Here is an 18,340-nt window from a genome sequence, read left to right as displayed (position 1 = left end):
CCATCATCCAAGTTCAAACCCCCCCCCCAAACCCTTCCAGTGTTTTCTGTTGGTCATGGGGCGGGTGTCAGTGTGCCAAATTTAGTCCAGATCCATCATCGATGGGGTTCACAGTGTTCTTTGGAAGTTCTCCCTAGATAAGGGTGAACTACAATTCCCATCACCCAGGGTCAATCCCACCCCACCCACCCCCCAAACCGCTCAGGTATTTTCTGTTTGCTATGTGGGTCTGTGTGCCAAGTTTGGTCGAGATCCATTGTTGGCAGGAGTCACATACATACATACATGCATGCAAACATATTTCACTTTTATAATAGATACTAGATAGATATGGATATGTATGTTTTACAACAGGGCATGATAGTTACAATCTCTTAGAATTTCTCTCCTGAAATATACTGAGCCCAAAAGAAATCCAGAAAATGGCTGCTGTGGGAAATTGCTTCCTTTTGGAGTTAGCGGTCTCTCTATTCAAGTTAATTTGCTCTCAACTGAAATCTTCCCTCCCTGCTGCCATCTCCAACCAATTTCCAGCTACCCGGAGAGATTGGATAGATTATACTGAAAGCTACTGTATGATGAAGGGCCCATTTGGCTTTAATAAAAGCAGGTTTTATGGAGCTAGAGTTGTTATTTCATCAGGATAAAGCCCCAGCGGATGGAAGGAAAAGGGTTTAAAGTTTGTCTTCTCTAGGAGGAAAATATGTATCTCATGAACTTGGAAAAAAAAAACCCTACCATAAAAATAATGCTAGCCACAAAAATGACATCTCAAAAGAGTATATTTATGGCTTTCTATATTTGTTCTGTAGAAATGGCTCTGGTTTCCATTAAAGCAATTGATTTGCAGATTTCATTTCACATAACTGCAACATAAAATTAAATAAGCAAAGCCCAGCTCTATCAAGTGAGTGAACTGTAATGAGGACACTTTGGCAAACTTGCAACTGTCCTTAAGGAGAAACCGGGTGTTTTATTTTTTTTTCTCCCCAATAAGCGAAAGTTGACAACATGATGGAAGATCTGTGACCAAAACCACCACAGGTTTTAAAGAAGTTAAAAGTAGCCACTTTAAGAGGGAATCCTAGTATGCCTCAAGTGCCAGGCAGGGAAAGCGACTGACTCGGTGCTAATTCTGGAAACTTGTTGGACAAGATGGCCCCAATTGTCTACCATGGGAGTCGCAGATGCACTCAAGGTTTAAAGTGAGCTCGGAAAAAAATTACAAAAAAGGAACATCTCACATGAACACAAGCAGGCATAAAACACTGGACTTTCCCAGTGTTATACACATGCTATTCATCTTACTTTCATGCAATTAATGTCATGTCTGATTTGGCCCCAGTTCTCAGAACATGCCCTCCCTAGAAGCCTCTGTCATAAAAAAAATGAAACTCCCACTTTCAACAGTTCTGGGGATGACCAATAGATCCCAAAAGAAGTGTGAATATTTGAAAAAGGGCCTCTGTGTAATAACATGCTCATAAAGCATACACCTTCCCAAACCCAGGTGTTTTGATTTGGCCGCTTCCCAGACGCATGTGGGATTTATATCCCTTTATATATTTGACATGACAGTGAAGATATCTTGTTGTTGCAGCATTAGCTAGAAGTACAGCTTTAATCTTCATCTGAGACCTATAGCATTGTCACAAATGGATACTATTGAAAACCGTTTTTTAAAAGAAATTAGAGCTCCCCTCCTAATCTTGGCCCCTAAACTAGTTTATATAGTTTGTGTATAAATATAGTATGGGCCATGTTCCAATCCAGGCTATGTGAATGAGGTTGGTTTGCTGAAGAATGCGAGCCAAACCAATGTCTCCCCCACCTTACACTGATGTCTGCATAAGCAAAGATATTATCAGCAACATGCTGTTTGCAGAGGAAATAAAGCCCCAGGAAGAGGCCAGGGAGCAGATGGTCTTTGGTGATCATCTTGTATATATGAAAAATAAAAGCATTTCTATTTAAATGGCTCTTTAATTGTACTGCTTTACCTATAGAAATTGACCATAACCCCCACCCCAATCTTCTCGTCTTTGTTTTGGAAGAAAATGGTGTTCTTGGTTAAGCAATGAAGCTGGAAGCCAGAGTTCTCTGGAGTTCAAAGGACTTCTAAGAGCCCTCTGGAATCTGAAATGAACTGCTTGACATTACAAGCTACTGGAAGCCAAGAATTTGCTGGAGGGGCTATTATTTAAAATGGAATGTGTCCCCCGCCTCATTGAAAACATTTTTTAAATGTACTGTGCCCATTTTTGTGCTGGATCACATCAAGTGAGCCTTGCTGAGTAGTGCAATATTTGAGTACAAGTTGCTCGTGTTGTACAAGTTGCTCCATGTTAGGTGGGAAAGTGCCGTGGAGGGGAGACACAGCAGGTGAACTGGGGATGCTTCTGGAACATAGCCATACAGCCCGGAAAATGCACAACAACCCACTGACACCTGGGTCCATGTTGAGAGGGTCATGGGACTGCTGTAACCAGAAAACACTCATGCAACCACCATAACGGACTTACATCAAGCTAAACCATCCAGTGTAGATGAGCCCTCTGCTAAGCTTCTAAGATCAAACAGGACCCAGTGTCTCCAGGGTACTGAGCTGGCCTGATTTTTTTTTTGGAAAGGCAATATATAAATGTTCAAGATAAATAACTAAGCCTGGAGCTGTCCCCAAGTTAGCTAGGAGCCTCACATGGCCCATATGAAAGAGAAGAGTAGGTATTTTGTGATCAAATATTTCTTCTTCCTACTTTTGGACAATTATTGTTGCCCTTCCACCCTCCCTAGCTCTACCTACAAATCTTTTCCCTTCTCTGTCCCCTCCCTTGGGAGTTTCCATGAATCAGCCAGAAAATGCGATCAGCCAGGAAAGAGAAAGAGAGAGAGACGACCTCTGGGAAAATAGTGTATCACACCCTTTGCAAACGTACGTGGAATTAATTAAATCTGAATTTCAACACAATACTTGAAAAATGAACTCTGCTCAAAGTGCATTTTAGACAGCTGAATTCCTCCCCAGATGGGGAAAGTTGCTGCCACCCTTGACAAGGAATCCCATCATTATTATTTTCCTTATATATTTCAAGAAAGGTCACCTGTGTCTAATTGAAGTTGCAAGTGCCAAAGTTTTTATTTTCCAGTACCTGGAGGGTATTTTTTTGTAGAGGCCCCAAGAGAAGGAAGCAACACTGTTTAATCTGCCACTTGGGCTTGTTACAACTCCATCAAGCACTTTTGATCAGTAAAAGATCCTGCCCTGGGGAAGGACTATATACTGGATTTTATTTTTTATTTTTTTACAAAATCCTCAAAAAAGACATCTCTGGGGAATCCAGATGGAACAAAAGTTATGCTATCTGTGCCCAATAGTGGGCTAGTGTGCCAGGATTTAAATTCTCAATTCACACAACGCAAGAAAACATCCAAAGTCATCTGCAGTCATCCCCATGGTCTCTCACCATAACCAGGACCTTCACTTTTTCAATAAAGAAGCAACCATTTTAATTTGAGCAGGCTGCAGTTATTCCTTTTTGAGGAATAACTGCCCCGTGGTTGGAGAGGACTCCGGGGCTCTGTACCTATTGCAAGAGGTGTGATTCTAATTCCTGGTGATTTATGAACATTCCGTTACACCAGAGTCTGCTCCGCCTGGCTCAGCCAGGGGCACGTTGGGAATATGGCTCTGCAGAACAAAAGAACGCTTCATCCAGCTGGAAAACATGCCGATCTTGTAGAAACAGAGTTGTTTGCCTTAATTTGCTGCTCTGCTTTTGCAGCTGGCCCTCTCTACCCCAGCACAAAATTAATTATTAGCCAACCTTTTTTAAAAAAAAACACAACAGTAAGCTGAGATCTTTACTTCTGTAAAACTAACACTGAAACAGCAAATATGTAAGTATTCACGTTGAAATTTAGGCCGTTTAAATGAACGATAAGTTCATCTACTTGTCTGGGGAGATCAAAGACTAGGGGCAGAGCTTTGCTAGCTAGAAAGTCCCAGGTTTAAACTCTGCTAGAACTCCAGTCCCAGTAGACACAACAGCTTGGAATTTAAATTTTCAATTTGAAGCCAGTCGTAAAAACAAAGGTATTGTATCCTGGGTCAGGCCTAGGCCACAAGATTATTTGACCGTCTGACAAATATGGACTAGTTCCATTAAGTTATTTCAGATAAAGAATCAATCTTAAGAAGATTCTCCAAAGTTGACCTTAGAAGGTAGTCTCATGTAGAGCCTTTTTCAAAGTCATTCATGTTGGAAAAAATTGAGAAAGTAGAAGATCCTTTAAATGCCAGTTATCACCACAGTGTTCTCTACCATCACTTTCTCTCCCCCCCCCCCAGCTCAATTTGTTCTAAAATTCCATAGGTCTTGTCTCACATAATTTCAAGTCTGTATTCTCGGTGTGCTTCCTGTCTTGTCAGTGTTATGTGAAGAATTGCAGTCAAGTTATTATAGTGCTTTTATGCTCCTCTTCTTCCCTCTTTCTGCCCTCAAATCACAAATATTTTTCATTTCATATATGGCACAGTTTCCAAGATAACCATCTTCCGTGCTTTCAGGTCACAAATGCATGACCAATAAAGACAAATCACTGCCGAGCATTGATTTCCTTTTAAAAGGAGAAAGAACCCTTTTTATTTCCTTTCTAAATTTACTTTGCAGCATTAACTTTCCACCAAGGGTGCAATGTCATAAAAGCTGATGATAACCAACTTGTTACATAGCAGATACCAAGTTCTTTTCTCCGCCATTCTCTCTTTCTTGCCCTCCTTCACTTGCTCCCTCCTTTACACACATATCCACCACTTTGGTATGTAGCCAAAATCAACAAGACTTTACCAAAATATATGGTGAAAGGGAGAAAGGCTTTCCCAAAGAATAGCAATTGTTCCAGTGCACAAACAGTAAGCCACATGCATGATCAAGAGACTAGAAAAGCTAAGGCCATGGTAGTGCAACGGATTCAAAGTGGCAAGTCAGTGTGAGCTCCTGACTGTCAGCCCAGCTTCTGCCAACCTAGCAGTTCGAAAGCATGCAATGTGAGTAGATCAATAGGTACTGCCTTGGCGGGAAGGTAAAAGGGTGCACTGTGCAGATGTGCAAAACATGCCGACAACAGATTGGAGAATCTATGGATAACAGGCTCCTAGGCATGGAAAAATAGAACAAGAGCACCTCCCCATGGCTGGAAGTTGAGCATCTCCTCCAGACACTGGAGATGAAAAAAAGGGGAAGATCTTTACCTTTACTTCTGTCTTTTTATTGTATGTCGTTGTGTAAAAGGCATTAAATGTTTGCCTATATGTGTACTGTAATCAGTTCTGAGACCCTCCAGGGAAATAGAGCGGAATATCAATAAAGTGTATTATCATTATTATTGTTATTTTTATGTGTCGTAACACAGTCGTCTATCGGCTTCAGTGTCTACATGTGTCGCATGAACGTAACAAGAAACCGCTAAATCTATGTAAAATAAGCATTATTACATCATATTTTTAAAATATAAATGAAAGGTTTTCATATATTGGATCCCCTGTTATGGCAATATATGTCTGTATAAGAGGTTGGTGTAAGTTCCGGCTCACTAGTAAAACCGAATGACTGTATTGCGAAATGATGCATGTCTCAAAAGCATGCCGCCAACAAAAAATGTTTGGAAAGCTCTAAGCCAAGGTATTTTCACAGGTTTCTTTTCTTTTTCTTCTTTGTTAGAACTTTGAACAATTACCCACAAGATTGTGTTTAAGGACACCCTCAAGAGAAAGTGGAGGAAGAGCTGTTTTCCTCCCTCTCTTGTAACATTCAGAGGTGGTCTGCTTCTGGATGGGGAAACAGTCGTGTGAGCTCCCCAATGCAGTCTGAAGTGGAAGAGGCCAGACAGTTTTGATGTGAAATAGAAACAGAGAAAGAAAGAGAAACATTTACTATATCCAGACAGACAAAAGATGTGCAGATGTTCTGAACATCTGGATTGATGTTGAGAGACAAGACCGCGCCTGCTCACTCTCCTTCCTGTTGCTCTGCCTGACTTTGCCAATGCCCATGAAATCCAATCCAGGGCTGTCTTTGCAGCATACCAGAACAGGGAAGCATATTAGACCAGAGGAAGAAAGGAAGGGTTTGGCAATGAATGGCGCAGGAGGAGACCGTGTGCCCAGGGAGAGGGTTGTACTTTGTACATTTCTAGAAAGGGCAGAGGTACCGTTCCCATGCAGTGAAGGCAGAGCATTTTCTCCTTGCCCCCTCCCAATGTCCTCTTGCCACAGTTCCTCCATGCAGACACAAAGGAGGAGGCTTGGCAAATGGCGAAACTGAGATGTGGAAGAAATTAAAACAGAGCTGGCTGTATGATTAGCTGGTAATTGGGCCACACAAGAATAGCCAGGGCTGAAAGAAAAGTGTTTATGACAATTGGCAACAAATGTGGGACAAGTTTTTGCCTTCCAATCAATACCATTTTGCTGCCTAAGGAGTGGAGCCTAAAGTCCAACGAGAAAGCTGGTCTGTTAAAAATCTCATTAATCACCCACAAAAATACAAATGCAATATACAAATACAACTTTTTTTAAAAAAAGTTATGCTGTTACAGACAGAAAATAATTATAAAATACAACCTCATCTAGCAGTTCCTAGGGCACAACAACATTGTGTTTGGGTTTGTTTTGAGTGGGGTTTGACTCTCATTTCAGGTTTCTATCACTTGGAAGTGATAAAAAGACATCTTTTATTTCACAGTTTGGCATTATAGATGCCGTGTTGATATATGTAAATGTTGTGATTCTAAGAGGTACGTTAATATGCATGATTCTTTCTTCAGTGCTTTCCAATATCCTGTTGCATAATTCATCAAAACTCAAGGGAATTTTTTTTAAAGTATGTAAAGAATTAACTTAAAATTAATTCTTAGGTGTGACTAATCCTTACAAATAATGAATAAATATATGCATAATTTTAAATATTTGTCCTCTTCCATTGTTAGTAAATAATTAATTATTTAACTTGATGACATTCAGGTTCTTGTTGGGAGGTACCTCCTAGCAGACAAGATTGGTATGTTTCGCCATTGCCATCTGGGCAAAGGAGTTGTGTTACTGAGTTACTGTAATTTGAATTCCATACATGATGAGCCAGGTGGGAGATCTTCCAGTATAGCAGGTGCATATAAACAATGACACTTTAGACTTATTGTATGTATTCCACATGTGTGGAATTCAAATTACCGTAACTCAGTAGCACAGCACCTTTTGCCAGCTGGAAATGGCAAAATATATCAATCTTGTATAAGTATTTTAAATACTGTGCAGAACTATTCATTTTCTCCTACAGCAAGGAGAAAACTGGGAATTTTTTATCCTAGCATACAAGAATTAAAGACGTCCCTTCCTATGTTGCTACTGGGATTCTGGCCAATGACAAAAGTACTATGGACTATCCATATGTACAAAATGACCAAGGCAATGCCTTTATAGAAGATACTGTGTCTTGGGGTGGACAATCTCAGTTCTTGAGGTTGAATGTAAATCTCACACTCTCTCAATCTAGTCCTGGGGTGTCTGGATAATAATTAGCAAGAATATTCTTTATCTAATATCCAAAAGGATAATGTGACACTCTATCTAAAACTTGTTGCCAAGAAATAACAAGCTTTTAGAGCAGTACTCTAAAGGTACTGGCTTTTGTACCAGCAGTTCAACATTTGCTGATAAATCAGTTGGAGGCATTCCAAAAAGGGATCATGTAACATTTTTAAGCCTCCACTTCATTTCTTTGTTGATCTTTTTCAGAGTACGGTATGAGACTGCTACATAAATCCCTGCCAGACAAAAGGAAACAGCCTTTAAATTCCTTTCCTCATCAAATTTTTGAGTGCTTTCTATTTTATTGAGATGGAAGTTCAGAACAGAAAGACAGAATTCTTGCCATCTTAAGTACTTGAAAAATTTGCCAGTTGCTCCTGCATCAGGACTCATTAAAAAATAAGCATAAAATCTGATTTTATCACAAACCCATCCACTTTAACCCCAAACAAATACTTGTGATCCAGACTGTCATTTGGGAGAACCTTCTTGTCAGGGAAAAAGCCTCGAGAGAGCCTTATGATTTTCCTGGGGTAGAAGACAAATTTTTGTTGATATTGTAGGATATAATAAACAGTTTATCCAAATAACAGCTGCAAACCTAACCAACTCCAAGTGAAAAGTCACCCATGGACAGGACAACTCTGGAGTTTTCGATAAGTACCAAAATCACAGTATTACTGTGGATGTAATGCTTTGGGCTGAGGGGTGACATACTGTTAGCTGTCATAAACTAAGATGTGAGAAGTTTAATCTTTTCCTTCTTGGAGAGTTGGTTCTCTCCACAAAGCCAGATCCTTTGCTCAGATGTGTCTGATCAAGCGCCAGCAATGATAACGCCGGAGCAAAAACAAAACAAAAAATGTGCCTGGATTTTTGACATCCTTTAGTTCCAAGATAACCAAGAACAGATTTTGGGGGTGTAGTGAATTTGTTTTATTTTTACTTTCTTTGCAGGCTGCTAAGGGGTGCTGGGATGGAAATTATGTCATGTAGAATAAAGCAGGTTGGTGGCGAGGTCATCCAAAGTTTACCTTGAGATTTTGCTAGTAAAATGCCCTTCTTTATGGCTGGAGTTTGTGTGACTGAGAAGAGATAAAGGTATATATTTTAATCTGAGAAATTCTGTGCATCTCCATGCATGGTGATAATGGTGAGGAGTTGGGCAAACAGAGAGGAGTGTGCCCTACACTAGTGACCCTCAGGCTCAGTGGAGGAACCTATTCTCCATGTCTAAATGACATTTTGTACAAGGGATGGAGAGCGCTATTCCATCTCTGAAAGTAAATGTCCTAAGAATATTGTTGGATCAGACCAAAGACCCATCCCATCCCATCCAGTTTTCTGTTCACAGAGAGACCAACCAGCTACCCAGGGGAAGTCCAAAAACAAGACATGTGAGTAACAGCACCTTCTCTCTCATATACCACACAGCAAATTGTATATACAAATGCCTAATGCCACCAATATAGGAGTACTAGCCAATGATGGGCCCCATCTCCATTAATTTAAATAATCATTTCATCTCTTTCAAACAGTCCAAACTGACAGCTGTCACTACATCATGTGCCTGTGATTTCCACAGGTGAACAGGGGCATGTTTTCTGAGGTGTTGGAGGACGTATCTACAAGACAATATGGGTAACGGGTCTAGGGCTACATCTTATCCCAAGTGCCAGCTACAAGCCATCTGGGATCGGTCAGGCTCTTTACCCAACATTGGAGTTCGAGCAGCTGTGACTGACATCTACCATTTCCATCCGCACATGATGACTCCATGGCCCTGATTCTTAGCCTGACATATTTCACAGAATTGCTATGAAGATAAATGGAGGAGGAGACCATGACTGCCACCTTAAACTAAGTAGAGGAATAGGAGGATATAAACCTAACTAATGAATGCATAACAAATACATTTATATGCTACTCTGCAAACGTCTTTATTCAAACATAGTCTAAAAGGGATTTTTGTGCACATTTCAACTACATATTTAGTGATAACAATACCACCTAGTGAAAAGGTAACGTTGAAGGTGTGCTGAGGAGTAATAGGTTTGCCTGCTCAATACATCAAACTATACCTGTCATCAAAAACTGAAGAATACCACAAAGGGGACCTATACCTGCTATGTTTGCACTGCTCTGCCAGTCTTGTCAATGAAAAATAGCAGACCACCAGCAAAATGCATGCGGTAAATCATTTGAGCAGGAAAAGGTCCACAAAGTGTAAGGGAACATAGCATAGCAATTTCAGATTAAATGCATGGAGTAGAAGCACTTATTAGACTAACCACAATTTCTCAGAGGTTTTCTATATGGATGAAAAAAATCATACTCACCTCATATTCATTTATGGCATCACACACACCATTCTTGAGGATTTGAATCTAATTCAGTTCTTTTTCACCCCTGGGGGATTACCATAAATACAAATTAAAAAGATCAACATTTACCCAACACCTTTCTTAAAAACCTGGGCTTTTTAAATGTGTGCTCATGGTCCCAAGTCAGCATGTTGAGCATGTAATTGCATATTGGTATTAGCGCACCTCTGTCTATCAGCATTTAAAAATGTGGCTCTACATATATTTGCATGTGTTGGGGTTAGTGGAAGAAAGCAGAGTGGTTTCTTTTCAAGACACATAATGCGAAGTAAAGCACATGTGGTCATTGCAGGATAGTCCTTTAACACAGAAATGCACTTGCATAAGGGAAATGTGTGGCTGAGAAGGCTCCTCTCACTTCAATTTAATAAGGATGTGTGTAGCAGTAATGCAATCACTCAGGAAAATGCGAGTTAAAGTAAATTCTTTTTCACCTCTGTAGACAACACCACAGACACAGTTCCCTATACAGAATAAAAATATAGCATAGAAATAGTAACGGTGAGGAATCAGGACACTACCGCCACTACCCCGCACACCATCATGTCCTATTGGCATCCCATGCTCTGTGCTTACTTTATCCCCTGCCGAGTGGGACTAAATATGGGAATGTTGGCAGCTTTCAGTACAAATTTATTTGGCAAATGTATTCCTGGTCCCATCACTGATCTCTCTAGACAGACAGATATAGATGCAGATCTATAGTAATAGCTCTACCCTTTGGATACAGCATTTGTCATCTGTTCCTGATTTTCCGAAAAATTCATGGTGGATGTTTTGAAGATCCAGTTTCCTCAAGCTTTGAGGAAAGCAAAAGAATAACATGTGGAGTAGTTGTGATGTGAAGTTCAGGTTAATCGTTGGGATTGTTCTTCCATTAAAGAACTCCTGCTGTTATTAGTTTTTGTGGGCTTTTTAAAATACTAAGCTTTGGTTTGTTGAGTTTCAAAACACTTTCATGCCCCAGGTTGACATGCATTTTAGTTCTTTTTTTTCTATCCCTTGTTTGCTTTGTTGAAAAACTACAGCTTTAGGCAACGGGGAAAGTAGTTAAATGAGGGCCCTTCCAACAGGCCCTCCTTTTTGGCCATAATATCCATTTTTTTAATTCATTGGTTTAAGAGTCATTTTGAACACGTGGACAGACCAGAGTGCCGGTAAATTTGTACATCTCATCAAAGCTTTCCTAAACATTTAGGCAAAATTAAAGAGAACCCTTATCTATAATGTAAATAGGTTTTTTAAAAAAAATCCTTTCAATCAAGCACTTTTCTAAAATAACTTCATAACCCTGGAGATCAGCTGGAACCAATGAGAAATTTGATCTCCTGGTACAACATAGGATGGCTTGAATTTCCTCCAGCCATTATAACATTAATCTCAAAAAATTGAATTTGGCTGAAGCGTCTCTTTTAGAAAGCATTCCATTCTTGATACAAAAGTTTCAAGAAAGTATCGGTCTCTGTCACCAACCTACTTTGGTTACCTTGTATTTTCTGATGCAGTTCTTGTGAATTGTGCGTGTACTTGTTTTCCAAATGGTGTAGGATGAAAAGGGAACATTTTAGCAGAAACCAAATAGAATTCACAGGAGAAAATATAGCTTTCTAAATCATCAATTTCCATTAATTGTTAAGAAGTAACTCGTCATTATTTGTTGGGATTATTTAAAAAGTGACTCATGCAGTTGTTCCTTGATCTTCTGTTACTTTCCTTGAAAATGACATAAAACATGAGCAAAAGTATTTTAAAATACCTTAAAATGCCAGCTAAAAGTTACTTTTTTTAAATGAACTGTTTCCAGAACCAGGAGACAACAAAAATAAATGCGGCTTGAAATGAAAAGCCTCTCGGCTTCAAAGTTGTGCAGGTTCTGGGCATGTTTTTTTAGTGTATCTTAAGCTTTCTTCTTTGCCTCGCTTCTCAATGGCCTCGATTCAGTTGTTGTCGATGGTGCATGACTGCTGCACATCTGGTTTATGGTGAAGGAAACGGGCAGATTCAATAGATCCCCTGAAACAGAGTCTACAGGAGTAAATAAAACAGAACTGAGGAAGGCTGCATTGTTTTCTCAACTCACACCAGGGCCCACATTAATTCCTGTAGGAAAGCCATTAACACAAAGGTGGAGAGTGGCATTCAGGTGTGAGGTGGGCGAACGGCATTTTATTAGTCACCTGGAGATTTCTACCACTAGAGAAAAAAATCCTAATACGACGTATAAAGACTTCCCCATTCTTTTTGTGGCTACATAGTCATGGCTTTGCTTCCAATCTCTGGCTTGAAATGTCATGGGTTTATTGCCTTCCATCCCCTTCCCACACAAGCGATCACGTGTCACATCCAGTATCTGACCAACTTTGAGAAATTGACGGATCAACCATTCCCACTGAACCTTTCCATTATTACTTGAGAGTTGTAGCCAAAGTTCAAACGTTTCCCTTTCCATCTATTGTTATTATTAACTTTTTATTTCTTGTGTTGTCGAAGGCCATTCCCCCATTATTCCCCCATTAGTAAAATAACACAATATACCTTGTACTTTTTGTGGTCTTCTCCATCATTTTTCAGGTAATCGAAACTTCTCATTCCCATTCTTTCTGGCTTTCACCAAAGAAAAAACTTGAGTTACTTTGCTATCATAACTAGGCCCATAACTCAGCCTAAACAAGATAGTCCTGCATTCCTAGCAAATGAGGTTTTGATGGTACCAGCCTCTTACCAAGCAATTATTTTCTATTAAGAAGCTTCAAGCATTGTCCACCATCTTTATTGCATATATACGCATTAAAGGATGCAATATCTAATAGATAATCGCAATATAGTGTAATATAAGCATATAACTGGATATATGATCCATCATTGCAATACAGTGTAAGACAAAAAGCAGGGTGGGTATGCACAGTAGCCATATGTGGTCATATATAACCGATGGGCTTGACTGAAAGAATTTGAGGAATTTGCCCACCCAGCATTGGAGCAAAACAGTGAGTCAGGTACAAGGGAGCGAGAATGCATGTATTGACCACTGGCTTCTAAGAAAATGCCTTTGGAAGAATGCTTGTCTGGAAATCATGGAGGCAATGCAATGCATTCATTTGTTTGGGAGGCACCAGGTCAATTTTTCTAATGAATCTATCTATCTCAATTTCTATTGTTCTGTGTGCTTAAGTTGTTTCTGAGCCAGTGGCCATGATGGTTTGGAGATTCCAGGTATTATAGTCCAAAATATAACTTCAGCAAGAATAGGTCTCCAAGAGTTGCTGAAATATTCTGACCTGCAAGCTCTTATAATGGGAATGAAGAAAGTGTCGCACAATCAGTCCAATAACAAAGGCTTCCTTGGTCAGTGTGTCTGGTCTTTCTGTAATTCAAGATAGGCATGGTGCTCATGTTTTCCTCTTTGCCCATTATAATCAATGTTTTCCCTCTGCATTGTGGATCTGTTCATAGAGTGCAAAGCATTGTTGCTTGTGGCTTCATGTAGGCCAACTGTTAGTCCAAATGGAACTGGCTGACTATTTTATGTAGTTTAGAACACTGTACACAGTGCCCAGAAACACATAAGTGTTTCTATTGAACAAATCAGTCAGAAAACATTCTCTGGCAGAAGAATATTTAAAAAGAACTGCCAGGGCAATCCAAAATGTATTGACTCAGTCTATTCAGATCAATGTGGCAGCCTCTCAGGTAAATGTGTATAGGATGGCAGCCTGAATGTGTTAAGTCAGCTGCGCACAGAACCCTTACTGTCTTGGTAGACATCTGAAGCTTTACATTCCAGTGTCAAAGGCCCTCTTCTATGTTGGGTGCTAAGTTCTGCCACATCCTTTCTTGGTATCATATTGGGAAAAACAAGCAAAGCCGTCCTCAGACTCACATAGGAGGCTTAGTTCTCCTGGCTCTGCTAATAGCTACTGTTTGTTTCCTGGAATTCCAAACGCCAAGTTGACCAATATTATTCTGTGTATTTGTAGAGAGCAGCCAAGTGGGTGCTTGAAACAGCTTTCCATGCTTCGCTGTGTGCCCTGCCAAACCAAGCATTCCTGTTAAATAATACTGAGCTGCTACTGACATCTGAAGGCCGGCAAAAGTCTCCTCTCTGGACAGACTCCTTGTTCTAAAGCACAGGTCATTGGCCTAGTCATCTCCCTCCCCGTTTTAGATTTTTTATAGTAGGAAAACATTCACTGTTCACCTATGAAAATAAATAATGTCTTTTGAAAGAAAAACATGCACAAATATGAGATCTTTCAGGATATGTGGATATAGGAAGCTAGCTTGTACAAGTTCAAGCTGTTTGTCTCTACAGGTTGGGCCCCTGTTATCTGAAATGCTTGGAACCAGAAGTATTTCATATTTTGTTTTTTGCTTTTGTTCTTAAACTTGGAACACAAGTAGCATAGTACATATTGTATTTGAAAGGCGGGAGGGAGGGAGGGTATGATGGAGTGTGGATTCACACTGAGCATTGCACTTGGATTCCCCCCCCCCCCCCCTATTTCTCATGTTGATAATTGTCAGTCAAGTTCTGGCTAGTAGAAGTAAATGTCCCCCAGAGGTGCTTAATGTGTATCTGTCAGGATCCTTTCTTTAAGCCTTGCTATACAAAGACAGTCTTTTGGGGAATGTAACTCCTTCCAGAACTAGTTGACATACCTCCAGCCCCAGATAAGAACACTTCGTAAACACTAGGGATCCCCCAAAATACAAACTCTAAATGTTGGGGGGAAAGCATTTCATGTTGGGTTATCTATGAGACATGAACTTCAACATCAGTTGCTTTTTAGCTTTTGATCACATTCTGCTTTCAGAGCTGAAAACTTTTGCAGAAACAGAAATCTTTTCTTCTGAAGACCACGCTGCAGACTAAAATCCTATTACATACATGCTCTGGAGACTGGGAGAAATATACCAGAGAACATGGATTGTGTTCCTTGCCAACATCAAAAACAGCACCCCACCAGAAGCCATAAAAAGTCAAACATTGTTTCTGTGATACTCAGTTTGGATAGTTTTTTCCAAAAAAAATTACAAGGCCCATCTACAGGCAGGAAATCCTTCCCAGTGGCATTTTAGGGGAAGGGCTTGGAAAATGGAGATAATAATTCTGCATCTCTCCAAACCACATGCAGGAAGATGGGATTGTTTCTGAATTAAATCTCTTAGCATGGGTTAGCGTGGGAGTTGTGGAGGGAAAAGAAGCCAGACCTGGAATACCTTTTGGCCTGTGAATTTTGGCACTACTGTATAGTTTGGATAGTTTTAAATACAACCAGCTGTGGGTACAGGCAAGAAACCAAAGATGTTTCTGAATTGCAAGAAAGCTAGGGGTTTGTAGTTTCTCTGGGTTTACAGAAGTGCAGGAAGAAAATGCTTATTTCTCCCCTAGACCTGCAGTGCTTATTGAGCAGCCTACCTTTACAAAGTTGGTGATCTTCGACTATATTGAACAATGGCAGCCATCATTCCTAGCCAAATATATCTATAGGTCAGCAGACTGTAGTACAAAAAGACATAAAAGAATGATACAATATTTAACTTGAAGAACAATGTTAAGCAACGTATACTTATCAGTATTTCAGTGGGAAGTGTAGGCCTGCTTTTGCTGATGAGATAATCAGGTTAATTAGAATGGTTGTGTACCTTCAAGTCGTTTCAGACTTAGGGTGATCCTAAGTCTAAAGCCTAGGACAGGGGTGGGAAATGATCTTCCACCAGCATCCAATGCAAGGGCCTTAGTTTGGGGAACTCTGGTCTAGAAAGACACTACAAGCAGTGCTAAGAATATCAGTTTCCAAAAAAACATGTTGTTACTCCCCCTCCGCCTATGAATGCACATATGCTGATATGTGGAATTTTCTGCCCTGGCTTGCAAGCTGGTCAAAAACATGTCAGGCAAAGAATCATATTGTGGTTCCTTCTCTTCATCAATTGTTCTCCAAATAAAGCAAGTTTCGTGGCCAAGTAAAATGTGTCAGGAGATATTTTTCCACTGGATGCATATCCAAAACAAACAGCTCCTCTCCCTCTGCCCTCTCCCCACAAATATCCCATTCCCTGTAAGAAGAAAAAAAAACACATACTTTTTCCTTGGACCTTTGAAGTCATATTGGTAAACCTCAGTTCAGCCCCAAACAGTGTGAGGTTGTTGAAAACCTATATCAACAGCTCACCATTAATCCCCTTTTACTGTTCAATCCTCTTTGACACCTCTGGCCTGTTAAAGCTATTCATAAGAGGAACCCAAAATGCTGACGGGATTCATCTGCATCAATGGCAAACAACAAAAACAGGGATGAGCTTTATGGAGCCACAAACTAGATCCTCCACTCAGGGCTTGGGCAAGTAGGATGCCCAACTTTAATTTACACTAGGCATATTGATTGGCATCGGCTCCCAATTCCAGCTTTCTTGCAAACAGGTGAGATTCCTAGTCAGTAGCACAAGCAAGACAGGATCTGGGAACTATCTTCCCAAGACTCAACAAATATTTTTTTTGGTTTATCAGTCTCTAGTTTGAGCACACATCTCTTAGGACACCAGCACTACGGAGTTGAAAAGAGCTTGTTCAAAAGGAAAGGAAACCAGGTCTGCTGAGGGCGACTGCTCTTAATAGTCTGAAAATAAACCTAATATTTGTCTTGGCTGCTGGAGCAGAATGGTTACCTTGACTGAAATGGGATTTCTAATACATGTTTCAGACAGTGCAGTAGACCGCAGCTAGAGGCCAGTCGGAGGAAGCCCGTGTGTGTGGAATTTCTCTCCTGGCTCTTCTCAACTCATGTGTGCAGGGCTCAATGCAAGAAGGGAAAAGGAGAAACAAAATAATAGCACTGAGCAAAAGCCAGCCACAATCTTGGGGCACATTTCCTTCCATTTTCCCTCTTCTTTTAGGTATACAAACAGCATAATATTCTCTTTCTCATGGCCTACTGATACCCATTCGTACTTCTAGAGCAACTAGGTTTTGCCAAGGGCAGAACCACACTGTTCCAGTGAATATCCCTTATATGCAGAAGGGCAATGACCCCACAAAGGCCTGTGTTTCATCTTTGGAGGTCCCACTTGCACATACAGTTCTCTAGGAATCTGTGGTCAAGGTCCATTTAGAAAGACAGGAGACAAATCCTCACACTGTACCTTCTGTATGTTTTTTTTTAAGCTTTACAGTTTAATGTTATGGCTCATTTGAGGCCAGTATTTTCCTTTGGGTGACTTGGGGCAGCGGGAAAAGCATGAGGACAGCTCTCCATCAATGCATGATAATACTGGAGTGAAAAATATGGGTAATGCACATTGTTCCAGCGTCCTTTCGGTGCATCAAGGGCATCCTTCAACACCTCATTTTCCCCAAAGCTGCTTAGCATTTATCATTACCTGCTTGTTCGGTCAGCCTGGAAAACAGAGGACTTAACTTGCTGAAAATAAAACAGTTCTATTTAATGTGGCGCGGGTAACCCAAATGGTGCTTGTCTGATCAGCACCAGGCCTGTGGATTTTCCAAGAAAGAAAGAACTGTAGCCAATGGGAAGCAATACGGTACCAGTCTCTGGGACATTACAGAAAAAAACATTTTCAATCGCTAATGTAAAGCTATAAGCTGCTCTGAGTCCCCCTTGGGGTGAGATAGGGCAGGAAAGAAATACGGTAAATAAATAATAATAAATAATTAATGTCAGAGAAGCCCTGACAGATTGCTCTCACTTCCGGTTATCTCAGCCCTGCAATAAAGTTCCTACATTCTCTGATCAGAGTACTGAAAACCATACAACCCTTCAGATGTTATTGAACTGCAACTCTCATCAGCCCTGGTTAGCATAGGTAACTGTGAAGAATGCTGGGAACTACAGTCCATCATCTGAATAATGGCAGGTTGCATTTTTCCATGCCCTGCATTATGAGCAGCTGATGCATTGGAAATGAAGCCCAACTTCATGGATAAAGATCACAGCTGGAAGCTGGAAGGGGCAGGTTACAAACAGAAGCCAGAAGATGAAGTCAGCTAATGAGATGATTGCATCTTCCAGTAAAGCGTCAGATCTCTGGTTTAATGGGTTATTTCTCAGCAGTGCTAGCTGTTGTTGTATTGAACCTAAGATGCTACATAGAACCATTATAGCTAATATGTGGCTGAAAAAAGAGGTATAGGGTGGTGGAATAGTCTAAGGGTAGGAAAGTGTTTGGAGGTATTTTGTCTTTTGGCAAAGTTGTTTGGGTGAATATCACCCATAAATTATACCAATTAGTTTTATAATAAATACCCAACCTGTTAGTTCAACAACTAGATGTGTTCTACCCATTTTTAAGAGGAGTATGTTTTTATTTAATTTTAATTTTATTTTATTGGATAATAATCTAAGGTAACATA

The 18,340-nt window shown here is 40.3% G+C and overlaps 1 protein-coding gene across 3 annotated transcripts in view; it reads right to left on the bottom strand.

Moving 5' to 3' along the window:
* The window catches only part of rflna (refilin A), a 53,287-nt gene that overhangs the window by 31,551 nt on the left and 3,396 nt on the right, over nt 1-18,340 (bottom strand). For 2 of the 3 annotated variants that reach the window (XM_008113672.3, XM_008113673.3), the window contains exons 2-4: nt 15,389-15,469; nt 12,505-12,573; nt 9,925-9,994 (exon numbers count right to left, since the gene is read on the bottom strand). The gene's annotated coding sequence lies outside the window, so the exon portion shown is untranslated. The remainder of the gene's footprint in view (nt 1-9,924; nt 9,995-12,504; nt 12,574-15,388; nt 15,470-18,340) is intronic. The other variant, XM_016994739.2, reaches the window with a different exon arrangement.

The sequence above is a fragment of the Anolis carolinensis genome, chromosome X, assembly GCF_035594765.1.
Source record: "Anolis carolinensis isolate JA03-04 chromosome X, rAnoCar3.1.pri, whole genome shotgun sequence".
NCBI lineage: Eukaryota > Metazoa > Chordata > Lepidosauria > Squamata > Dactyloidae > Anolis > Anolis carolinensis.
The sequence above is the reverse complement of the archived record's forward strand: the minus strand, read 5'-3'. Positions and strand labels throughout refer to the sequence as shown.